This window comes from Puma concolor, chromosome D1 (assembly GCF_028749965.1).
Source record: "Puma concolor isolate L17-30 chromosome D1, mPumCon1.1.hap2, whole genome shotgun sequence".
NCBI classification, from domain to species: Eukaryota; Metazoa; Chordata; class Mammalia; order Carnivora; family Felidae; genus Puma; species Puma concolor.
In genome coordinates, this window is record NC_141676.1 from 23,375,103 (window position 1) to 23,388,527 (window position 13,425).

Consider the following 13,425-nt stretch of genomic DNA (forward strand, 5'->3'; position numbering starts at 1 on the left):
TGGGCAGATGCTCTGTGGCTGCATGAAACCAGGCATAGAGTAGGGATTAACTGGGAACTTTCTGAAGTAACAGAAATATTTTATCAATTATGGTGATGGATATATGAGTGCCTGTATATTTTAAAAATTCATTAAACGTTCACTTAGGACGTTTTATGATATGTAAATCATACTTAAATAACTTTTTTTTTTTTTTTTTTTTTTGGTAAAGAGTGTATGTCAAGGCAGTTTGTAGTTCACAATGGCAAATAAAACCATGCATGTATGCATACATATGGTTGACCCTTGAGCAACACAGTCTGGATCTGCATGTATCCACTTATACGTGGATTTTTATTTTATAAATACAGTACAGTACTATAAATTTTTTTTTATTCCTTATGATTTTAACAACATTTTCTTTTTTATTGTGAGAATTCAATATATACAAAATATGTGTTAATTGATTGCTTGTGTTATGGGTAAGTCTTCTAGTCCACAGTAGGCTCTTATTGGTTAAGATTTTGGTGGGCTCAAAAGCTGTATGCGGATTTTTGGCTGCGTGGAGGGTGGGTGCTTCTCACGTTGATACGCAAAAGAGAGAAAGTCTTTATCCTCAGAACCTATACTTTCATGACAAATAGAGTTCTAGAGGTGTCATTTAAAGTGGGATGTTTATGGAAAGACACTCTGAGAAGCAAATATTGGAAAAATTCATGACTTTGGCTCAGGTCACGATCTCATCACAGTTTGTGAGTTCGAGTCCCGTATCTGGCTCTCTGCTGTCAGTGCAGAGATCCTCTTTCCCCCTCTCTCTCGGCCCCACCCCCACTAACATTCTCTCTCAAAAATAAATAAACAGTTAAAAAAATATATTTTAAAAGGGGGCCCCATCTCTTATTAAAATCGTATTAAATAATATAATTAAATAATATATAAATAAATATAATTCATATATAAAATAAATACAATTAAATAATTAAAAATTATTAAATAATTTAAAATTATTAAACATTAAATAATATGTTATCAAAATAAAATATACAAAAATAAAAGAATTTCAAATTCTTGTTCAAAAGATATGCGATTCAAGAAGTCTCTGTTACTGGAAATTATTGGGATTTTTATGGCTTTGGTGATCTAGAATATTAGCTATCAGCAAGCATTTCTAATTACCTCTATATAGGATTAAATGAATACAAATCTCACTATAAAGCTCTACTAATTACTACATAAGCTTCCTTGTTGTATTTGCCACTCAGTTTCTCAAGAACCATTAGCTATCAAATCCAGTGATTAAACAAGAAACATCTAAATAGCCAATATGTCTAACAGGTATTACAGCAGCCTTAAAAACCTGAGGTTTATTGATTTTGCTCAAATATGATGGCTATCGGAAGCTTCATTAATTCTTGAAAGGCCAGGGGAAAAAAATGTATTATTGCTTTAGGTACACAAGAGCTGAAAGTGTTCAAATACCAGTGAGCTTCAGAATATATATCAAGATAAAAATCAATGTCTTTCAGGTTAATCTTCATTATACATTTACAGTGGTGAGTGGTTTTCTAAGTGTGCCCCAAACCTTCCAATTCAGACTAAAAAGCGTTACTTTCGGTCTGGTCAACTCTCTCATAAGAGTTAAATTACACAGTGTATTGAATTTAGCTCTGAAATGAGAACACCAAAATTGATTAGAGGGTTGCCTTATCAGGAAAGATTAAAGGGAATACATATTTATAGCTCAGCTGAAGGGGGAATAGGTTAATTTGTACACATATTTGAATAGAGCAAATGTCAAAGTAAAAGAGGAATTATTTATTTTGGTATGAGGTATTAGACAGCTGAGAGTGTTGAGATGAAATATAGAAAAAGGGATATTTGGTGAAATTTGAACTGTAAGATATACACAGTCTTTGTAGGAAAGTAGTAAAACTAGAATGGACTGACTTAGTTCTAAGACATGTGTTAAACTTTACTCAATGAGTGGTGGAAACTGGATGTTTTATGCTTTCATTCCTACTGTTTTTACAACAATTTTTTGTGTATATATGCGTGGAGAGGTGGAGGTCTTTGAATAATCTCTGAGGATCTGTTCATTTTAGATTTTAAGTAAGATGCATCCACCAAAAAAAAAAAATAACATTAAGTAATATATGGATGGTCTATGATATGTCATTTGAATTGTAATAAAACCGCATTAATTAAGCTGTATTAAATACTTCAGTGTAAATAATTCCAATATTTGGATTCAAATGAATTTCACTCCGCATTCCTTAAAAGAGAAAAAAACAGACAAAAAATAATGACACAACAGCAAACAACAAAAGCAATAATGACAACAATAGAAAAAATTATTTTAATTCCCTTATGCACAGGAGAGAACTAAGAGTGTAAAGTATGAATTAATTGCACCTTCATTAGACTCAGTTCATGGCCCTACCACAGAATAAGCCACGCTGCACTCTGTGTAAGTCTTGTGTTAAAAACAACTTTTGGGATGGGGTGCCTGGGTGGTTTGGTCAGTTTGGTCTGCCTCTTGATTTTGGCTCAGGTCATGATCTCAGGATCATGAAATCAAGCCCTACCCTGGGTGTGGAGCCTGCTTAAGTTTCTCTGCCTCACTCTCTCTCTCCTCTCCCCACTCATGCTCTCTAGAGTGTTCTCTGTAAAAAAATTTTAAAAAATAATAAAAATAGCAAAAATAACTTTTTATATAATGCAGTCTAAATACAACCTAAGGGTTGTATCTGGTACTTGACTGAAGAAAGAGAGATCTCTTTCTATGATGGAAGAATGGAGGATACATTGGTCATTCAGACATGCGTAAGGAATTCGCTAGGGTGATTTTGATCTATAGAGAATAATGCCCTAAGTATTGACTTCACGACTTAAATCCTGTATGAGATGCAACTCCACTGTATTCAAATTAGCTCCTTTGACTCTCACACCATTATGCAGACACTTTCATTGACTCTTAGGAAAAGGAAATGAATAAATACAGAACTAATGTAACTTGCCCAAGACCAAATTAGTAATCCAGGAAGTGGCAGAGACCTACCTTATCCAACAAACTGAAACATATCTGATGTTCAAGTCTGTGCTTTCCCCCGCCGCCCCAGCCTATGCTCTTATCCACTTTCCTGCAGTTCAACATTGTGATTTTCAAACTATAGTGTGCATCAATATCATCTACAGGCAGTGGTATAAATCACTTCCCAGCTCTGGACCCAACGATGTTACATTTGCATCTTGAAATTGACTGTGGTGGGAGTATTTATACCACAGAAATAGACAAATACTATAAATCAGGGTCTTTCTTCTTTTCTTAAAGAAAGATTTCTGGGGCCCACCACAAAGTTTCTGACTCAATAGGTCTTAAATTGGTTCCAATAATTTGCATTTCTCAGAATTTTTCAGGTGATGTTGCTGATGATCTGGGACCAAATTTTGAGAACCGCTAATACAATTAATTTTTTAATCCATATATTGATAGGTTTATTTAAAAGGCCAAATAATATATTAAGGCACTATGAATTCATAAAATCATATTTATCTTTGTTTTTAATTGAATACTGAATGATGTTAATTTAATCTTTCACCACATTTTAGGAGACTACAGACAACGTTAAAAAGTAAAAGGGAAAAATATAAACTTTCATTAATGATATGGGGAAAAATAAACTATAGCTTTATTAGGTGATTAGGTTGAAATATATATATTTTTTATTTTATTAGTTAGGTGATATATACAGTCTCTTTTTTAATGTAATGATTTTTATGAATTTAAATTGGACTAAGCATTTACTTAATACTAGAACAAGTTAACCTATATCTTTCTGTAGGCTGGAAAAAAAAAGAGCAAGTTAGTACCTGAACTTACACACTATTTAAGAGTTATAAGAGAAATAAAGTTAACATGTAGTCTCAGAAGTTTTAATTACATTCTTGAGTTTATCCATAAGCTTATTTGTTTCAATTTTTATTTTCCCAAATTTCAGTGATTCATTCTCATACAATATTCTCTTTAAAAAATTTTTTTTTAATGTTTATTATTTATCTTAGAGAGAGATACAGAGAGTGATAGGGGGAGGGGCAGAGAGAGAGGGAGACACAGAATCTGAAGCAGGCTCCAGGCTCTGAGCTGTCAACACAGAGCCCATCTCAGGGCTAGAACCCACAAACCGTGAAATCATAACCTGAGCCAAAGTCAGACGCTCAACCAACCGAGCCACGCAGGCGCCCTCCCATACAATATTCTTAAGTATGTCCTTAAAATTATTTATCTCTGAATTATTTATCTCAAAATTTTTTATCTACACCAAAAGTCAAAAGAGGGGAAATCTAGTGGTGTGAAAAATAATAAAAAAATAACTAAATATAAAATAATTGAGTAAATTTATGAGTATATTTAAAGAATCGTAAAATTTATAATGGTCATTAAAATTCTGGGTCAATTAGGGTGTCTGTGTGGCTCAGTCAGCTAAGCATCTGAGTTCGGCTCAGGTCATGACCTCATGGTTCATGGGTTTAAGCCCTGCATGAGGCTCTGTGCTGACAGCTCAGAGTCTGGGGCCTGCTTTGGATTCTGTCTCTTGCTCTCTTCCTGTCCCTCCCCACTCATGTTCTGTGTCTCAAAAATGAATAAATTCTACAAAACATTTTGAAAAAAAAATTCTGTGTCAATTTTTTTGTTTTTACTATCACTCAATCCTTTATGAAATAACAATGTATTGAACACAATTTGGAAGCACCTTAATTTAAGTAAGTAACTTTTTTAAAAAAGATTTTTTATTTTTAATCTCTGCATGCAATGTGAGGCTCAAACGTACAGCCCCAAGATCAAGAGTCGCATGCTCCATTGACTGAGCCAGCCAAGAGCTCCTAAATGAGTGACTTTTTAAGAAAACATTTGCAAATTGTAAAATTTATAAAATGAAACTTACATTAAATTAAAAATCATACATAGAAACTCTATTGGGCATTGTCAGCTAGGTTAAGATGTACACAGGATGCTTGGTTCTCTAGACAGATAGATCGATAGATGATAGATAATAGATAGACAGGTAGGTAGATGAGAGATGATGATTGATAGATGATAGGTAGGTAGGTAAATGATAGAGATAGATGATAGATAGATGATAGATAGATAAAAATAGATAAATAGATGACAGATGATAGAGTGATATAAAGATAAAGATAGAGGGGCCTGGGTGGCTCAGTCCTTTGAGTGTCCAACTTCAGATCATGCTCTCAGGGTTTGTGAGTTTGAGTTCCACATCAGGCTTGCTACGGTCAGCATGGAGCCTGCTTTGGATCCTCTGTCTCCCTCTCTCTCTGCCCCTCCTCTGCTCACATTCTCTGTCTCAAAAATTAATAAACATTTATTTTTTTAAAAAAGAGATACAGATGTATAAGTATAGGTATAAACAAAGATATAGATGAAGGCATAAATACAAGTACAGATATAGATACATCTATACCTATATCTATATACTTATACCTACACACACATCACATAAATAATATGAGGGGGGAGGTAGGGAGTGTGTGTGTGTGAGAGACAGAGTGTGTATATCTTTAACATCCAAAATATTTAGGAAAAACTTTTTGATCCTGTCTTCTGTGCATTAGGGCTACCACATTGCCAAACTCCAGGGTGGGGACATTGTACTCACAAGCAGTACCCGGGGTACTGGCAAACATGGTGGCCTTGCCATGTATTTTTGAATGAGATGCAATTACTGGAACTGCTCCTAGAAGATCATTTGTAATTGTTAAAACTGCATGTGTGTCAAATACATTTTCAGTGCTAAATTTAGCTCTGTCATTCTCAGAGGCATAAAATGCTGCACACCATACCCTTGTCACAGATACACGCTTATTGTTACATAATGGATAGACCATATATATCCTTGTGACTACAAGGATTAGATCATCGGGATGTTGGAACTATGGTTAGGCTGGGATTTGCACAGCCATACTGCCTACTTGTTTTCTTCTTGATTAGTAAGTTTTACAGAATTTGTTTTTTAGGGGTTGCTAAGTGAATTGTTCCTTTTAAAAATAGTGCATCTTCAGGGAACTTGATGAAATGTTTCAAGAATTCATGTTAAAATCATATATAATACTTATTTGAGGTTCACCAATCACCTGCACTGAAAGGCATTATAAAACAGTTAAGCTTCTTTTGGTGATAAGAGATAAATAAAATATCTTAGCTCTTGGTTCCAAATGCACAACGTGATATGAGCTGGAAAGGAAGGCAGACTCATTGCTTTCTTGCTCCAAATCTCTTCATTGCTGGCTGCTGTGAAAGAAGTATGTTTTGAGCAGGCAGAAATTGACAGGAATACATAAGCTGTTTTGGCAAACATATTTGCATTTGGCCTTTTCCAGCTGATGCACCAAGATGATGAAAGCCCCAAATAAATTAGCAATCTTTTTTTTTTTAATTTCCCACCTTAAAGTCAATGAAAATATAGGGCAAATTGAAAAAAAGATTCAAAAATGAAAAGAAACAGTGAGAAAAAGGGATAGCTAGAAGAATGAAAAAAAAACATTAAAGCAAATTAATTTCCACCTGATATGCTGGAAAAATAATTTAACCCTTGTTTATTCAATGCTTACTATATGTTGGGCATTGAGCTGACAATTCAAATACACAGTTCTTGTTCTAATGAAGAGTCTAAGTCACATTAACAAGCATTTATAATGTTATGAATCCTGTATTAATTGTATGAACAAAAACCTAGAATCACATAGAACCCAGTTAGTCCCTACTCTCCTCTGCTTTGCTGTGTATCTTTCATTGAGCAAGACATTTCTTTCTTTTTCTTTCCTAGTTTTTAATGTTTATTGAGGATTCTTGTCCAAATTTGTCTATATCATGATGATTACAAACTTTCAACTCTACGGCTCCTTCTAGTGCATTTTGGAAGGGGGAAAAAGTCTCATAATCTCAAAATCCATAATAAAACAATGTTGGAAACTGCCATGAAACACAAGACAAGTGAAAAACACATCTTTTCTTTTCTTTTTAATCTTTTTTAAAAAATGTTTATTTTTGTGGGAAATAGAGCGTGAGTAGGGGAAGGGGAGAGAGAGAGAGAGAGAGAGAGAGAGAGAGAGAATCTGAAGCAGGCTCCAGCCTCTGAGCTGTCAGCATAGAGCCCGAGGCGGTCTTGAAGCCACAAGTCGCGAGATCATGACCTGAGCAGAAGTTGGATGCTGAAGCGACTAAGCCACCCAGGTGCCTCAAAACACATCTTTTCTAAGAGTCACAGAACTATGAATTCAGGAAGTACACAAAAAAGTAAAAATGAAGCCAACTTATCAAATTCTATGCTTTAAATGTATAGCTTTTTGTGTTGATCACATCTCATTTGAGTGGTTTAAAAAAACAAAAGAATCATGCCAAAGAAAATCATTGTTCTGGCTTAATTCTGAGTTAAGAATATTAACAATAATCTGCCCACAAGGCATGGGTCTGCTATAAACAATAGATGATTTTATATATACATTTAAAAACCAAATACATAATATATTTCTGATTCAGAAGTAATCTTAAACATTTTTAAGTAGCAGAAACATACATAACAGTTACAAGTGGAAATAATACGGGCAAAGTGCCCTGTGTTTTTATCCCAGAGACACAGCACAGCAGTCTCAGGTTCTTAAGAAAACATCAAAAAATGTTGTTTTTTATATTAACAGTATGTTTTGGGGAGTGGGGAAAGAATAACCGCTTTCCCTTTGGTTTAAAATACTCAACAGTTTAAGGGTGTCTGGATGGCTCAATTGGTTAAGCATCTGACTCCTGATTTTGGCTCAGGTTATGGTCTCATGATTCGTCGGATCAAGCCCCACGTAGGAGTCCACACTGACAGCTGGGAGCCTGCTTGGGATTTTCTCTCTCCTCTGTCTCTCTCTCTCTCTCAATAAATAAAGTAAAACATTAACAAAATACTCAACAGCTTGAAGTCAGGAAACTGAGAAGGTAGCCGCCTCCCAAGAGAATCCCAAGAGAAGGGAGATCCAGCATGGAAACACAGCTGTTTTCCACTTAACCCCTGCCATGATGGTGGCAGCTCAGGCTCCCACTTCAATTTCAGAAGGGTAAACATTTGGTAGTATGAATGACCTTTTATTTTTATTAACTGGAATGAATGGTAATTGCTGTAATGCTTTTCCAATTTCAAACATAAGAACCTCTGTATCCCAACCCACAAAGCCTCAGGCCTTGTTGACATTCTGAGGATAACACCTGTAACCCACCAGCTTGTGTGTTCTGTAAGCAGGAAGCATGGGAGGTGTGGAGCCGCCTTCCATCCAGCTGTCAGTGTACTAATGGAGTTGATCATGGTTCCCTTCCCACCGTTAATTATAATCACAGCATGGGGCACCTGGGTGGCTCAATCGGTTGACACCCAACTCTTGATTTCGGCTCATGTCATGATCTAATGAACAGTGAGATCAAGCCCTACATTGGGCTCTGTGCTGACAGCAAGGAGCCCGCTTAGGACTCTCTCTTTCCTCTCTCTCTACTCCTCCCTTACGCCTGCATGCTCACTCTCAAAAATAAATAAAAATAAAAAAAATTATAATCACAGATGTACCTCTTTTCCTGGTATTATAATCTCATTGAGGCTTTTCATTAATACTTTATTCTTCTGAACACATTTGGGGTACAGCATATTGTCCTCCAGGTGGGGGGGGGGGCGGGTAGAAAATTGCAGGCCAGAAGCCAGAAGAGAGCACATACTCTCCCGTTTTTCAGGCACTCAGGCTTGTCCTGCATGAAATTGTAGGTGAACCCAACCCTCTGTGTCTTCAGGCAGACTTCTCCCAATGAAACTATCTGACACCATAGGCCTCCTGTGGCTATTCCATTGTCTCCATCTTCCCAGTCCTGGTTGCAGTTCTGGACCAGGAGGTAATCACAGCATCTGGGCCCAACATTGTCACAATGGTATGGATTCCCTTCAGGAGGCAGGCACCCCCAACCCTTAGGGGGAGCAGCCACTTCAGGGGTGTGCATTCCATCAGAAGATACTTTTTTCCAGAACTTTCCAGGGACATTTCCCTCTTGTCTGTCTTTGGTCTTCTTTCTGACTGTGAGATTCCTGGCCTCCTTTGTGGTGATAGGAACGTTCTAATTTTGATTAGGGTAAGCATATTCACAGAGTTGCTTACGTGCATCTAATTTCCGGCCTTTGGTGCTCAGCCTTTGCTGTTGGCACCAGGCCCACAGGATGTCTCCACGAAGCAGGTTGGCTGGTGGAACTTCAGAAAGTACTGAAGGAATCAGTACCTTCTTCCAAAGTCTTACTCCTCCATTGTCTTGTGCTGTCTTTTCTGAACAGGAAGCTTTATCTTCCACAGATCTTTTTTGTTTGGTCCTATTCACTGAGATTCTTTGTAACTTTAATTTACTAGAAGCCTGCTATTTTTCTTTGGCTTCTCCTGACACAGGTTGGGATTTGCAAGTCAGATATTCTTCCCCTGACTTCTTCATGGAGTTCTTTTATGCCCTTTGCTCTCTCCATATCCAAAGAGAAGTCAAGGGTGACAAAAAGAAAATTCTTACTTCTGAAATGTGAGCAACACATTTCTTGTCCCTGTCCAACTGAATGATGACTAGAAGACAATGTAAAGCTCCCTCCATCTCTCAGTTTAGTGGAATGAGAAACTTATCTCTGTTCTCTACTCTAAGGAAGATATACAGAATAGAATAATCAAATTAAGCACCCACAGTGGTCAGCAAGAAAATAAATAGAATGGGTATACATCTGTGGGATATTCTAGGAACTCTGTTCAAATGGAGAATATATGTTTCTTCGGAATGCATTCAAACTAAACAACAATGACAACAAAAAGAACTCCTACAGTCAAGAAGTGAGAGATAAACATGTACCAAAACAAAAAAGGCAAAAAAGGACAGTTATTAACTAAGTCTCACATGAATCTTACAGAATAATGTAGGAAGAGACACAACTGACTGAATAGTCAAAAAAGGTGTCATAGAGGAGATGGATCTTTGTTTAGCTTTGACAGATTAGTATTTAGAAGGTTCTAGAGGAACAGGGGATATTTTGATGTGAAAACCATGACTGATAATGTGCACTAACTCAGAGATTGGAATATTCAGGGTTTTTTTTCAGACGAGTTTGAGTAGATTGGACAAGAAGGCCCAGAAAAAGCAGCTTGCAATGAGTTAAAAATATAGATTACGTTGAAATTTTATTGAAACTATCAATATAAACTTTAAATTATTAGGAAATGTTGAGGATGTAGGAGCTGGAAGTAATGTAGTTTTGTAAAAGTGACAGCTTGGATATAAAAATGTATTATTTGTCCAGACATTCTCTTTATATTAAATTAAATATTGAATTAACAATATTTAAAAAAATCAAAGCCAGTTAAAGAGATTTAGTGTTCTATTCTGTACATGGCTATTACAGGCACAAGAGGGTTTGAGCTACAGTAGAAAATTATTTAGCATGGCTTGAAGAAAGTTTTGCCTCAAAGAAAGGAGCTGGAGTAGAAATAGTTGGAGCTGATTTTAGATCTCCAAATATATGACTTTGGTCCTTTAACATGAAAATATATATTATATATGCATAGGCTATATTTCTTCCATGTATAATGGGGATTTCCAACTTCTAAAATTAAAAGTTAGAAATGGGCCATAGATGTGCATTTAAAAAGGTAGAATTATGTACAGTAATACTGACATATAAAATTTGTTCCACTAAAATGATCTCTTGTTAAAGGCTTTGTGATAGAGATTATAAAGATGCATTTAGAAATCTTTGTTAAAGGAAAAACTAAAAATTCACAAATAACTTTCTTGGTCATATTTCAAATCTTAGTTTGTCAAAAGAACTTATTCAGCAAATTGGCCTCCAACCCTGAAAGAGCTGCCAAACTCACCATATATAATCTATAAGAAAGAAAATTATATTTTTAAAAATTACATTCCTCCTTTTCTATTCCAGGCTCAGAAGTGAAAGTATAAATAGTCTCACATATACTGATTTATTAAGATCCAGATGTGGTTTTCTTTCCAACCTGGTCGATGCTGTCCACGATTAAATGAAAAACAAACAAATTATATTAATTAGGAATGAAAACTAATTGAAGGGATACATGAGAATCTAAAAATGTAATATCAAGAGCAAATACTCGCAGAGGTTCAATTTAATTGAAGACTTAAAAGCCAAGCAATGAATCTATTCTGAGTGTTGGCTGCTCTGCTCGATCTCTACCATTACCACCTGGTCCACGCATCAGTGTTAGCATCCTCACCTGGACTATGCAGACAGCTCCCTAATGGTCTGAAGGCTGTCTTCCTTGTTCTACTATGATCCATCTCCTACACAGCTGCCTCTCGGTGCTCCCGCCACAGGAACTTCTTTCCGTTACTGAAACATGTGAATCTCCTTTGGGTGAAGGGCCTGCTGTTCCTCTGCTGGGGGGCTCTGCTACCTGCTCATAGCCTCGGTTGCTTTTTGTCATCTGGTCTCTGCTCATAGATCACCACCTCTGCAAGTCATATTTGCATACTTAAATTGCTCCTCACCCAACTCACACTCACATTGTTCATAATCTTCATAAGACTTAATTTTTTTCTTCGTAGACTCATTTTTATTCGGGGGTAAAAAAACCCAAACAAAAAAGTTTTCTAACCACACAGGGGTGAGGGGAGGGGGAGTTGTCTGTGCATCCAGCCGCAGCCCCAGCCCCTAGCCCATGCGGTTTTGGCAGCAATAACGGATGTGGGGTAATGCCCCCTGCCAAATAAAAATGATGTATGTTCTGCATGGGAAGGAGACGGGTGGAAAACCAGTGGGGAGTAGTTGGGGAAAGGGACAGAGAGGTCAGCACTGGGAACATGGCAGGTGGGAGGCCATTTCATAACATTTCTTGTTGATCACACCACAGGGGACACCTTGGCGTCTTGGCAGTCGTGGTGATAGTGGCTCTGAAAGTGAGAGCTCCACCAGCCCTTCCGGTAGGAAGATCCGCGGTAAATTCCCCGTTCTGCAGCAGCAAGTCCTGGATAACAATATTTTTGGCCCCCAAGTGTCAGCTCATTCACGAAGAAACCTTGACCTGTCTTTTCCAACTAGGACACCAACCTCAGCTGGCATGATGCTGATCACGTTTTTCCCTGGGACTGCTGGCAGATAGAAGGCGAGTCCTTATAGCACACAATGGCCGCATCCTGGCAGGTGCCGGCTGCCCTGAGGTTGTGGGGGTAAGATGTTCCACCCGGTGGGGGCGCTACTGCTGGGGCCCTGGGCTACAGGCAGCGGAGGCGGACCGCTTGGGGCACGCATCTCGGCTCTGCCAGCAGATGTAATTTTTTATGTCTATTTTCCCTTGAGTGAATTATAAGCTCCATGAGGGCAGGGTTTTCTCTGTATTATTTACTACTATGGTTCCAGGGTCTACAAAGGTATTGGCATGTAATAGACTCTCAACACTTTCCAAATAAAGGAACAAGCTTTTTCAGGACCATCTTAGAAAAGTGAGTATTTTTGTAAGATTTAAATAGTTCACTGATTCTGAATATTGTTAATCAAATTTTTAAATTTGGAAGATACAAAGCACAACTGGGGCTGTCTTTCATCACTTCTTTTGACCTTAGAATGTGCAGAAGCATAAAAAAATATTAATAATGGTGATTATCATTAACACATTAAATGACTTAAACATAATTGCAGTGTTATGAATAGGTTTAAATAAGAATTAAATCGTTTTTTCATGTTTTAAATATCTCTGTTAATAAAATCCTGGTAACTATGAAAAAAGTAAAATGCTCTCTTTCATTCTTTTTTTCTAATTTCTGTTTGTATAATTAAATGTCACTTTCCTATTTGCATGCTTGGTTTTATTTGGGTGTAAAATATAGTGACCCTGCTTCATTTGATTACATATTTCCTACTTAACCTATTTTAGAAAATCCATTCTAAATGACTTAAGAATATCTAATACAATGAATGTAATTAATATTTATTTGGTAAGTCAAAAAATCTTTTTCAGGCACTTCTGAGAGAAAATCTCTACTCTTTTTTTTTTTTTTTTATTAATGGTCTGTATTGGACAATTTGTTAAAAAACAGAAAGTGAATAGATACTTTTAGGAAGGTCAACAAGAACAGAAGACATGTATTAAGGCTACAGGGGATATAAAATATGTTTCTTTGAGTGAGACCTGGCAGTTTTAAATATTTGTATCCCCCAAACCCCAAACATTTATAGTCAAATGGATTATCTATGTGATGCTTGTAACTCTCTTCATTTTTCAAGTAGTTCACAATTTTAAACACTGTGATGAAATATTTCAAACACTAGCATTTTTAGAGCATAAAATGTAGAAATACAAATTATTTGTTGTGTCAGTGACTTTTTAATTTTCAAGACTGCAAATTCTCTCAAAGTT

General features: G+C 36.6%; 1 pseudogene; it reads right to left on the minus strand.

Moving 5' to 3' along the window:
* Positions 1-8,582: 8,582 nt before the first annotated feature.
* LOC147576545 (developmental pluripotency-associated protein 4 pseudogene) lies at positions 8,583-9,493 on the minus strand (annotated as a pseudogene).
* Positions 9,494-13,425: the final 3,932 nt, after the last annotated feature.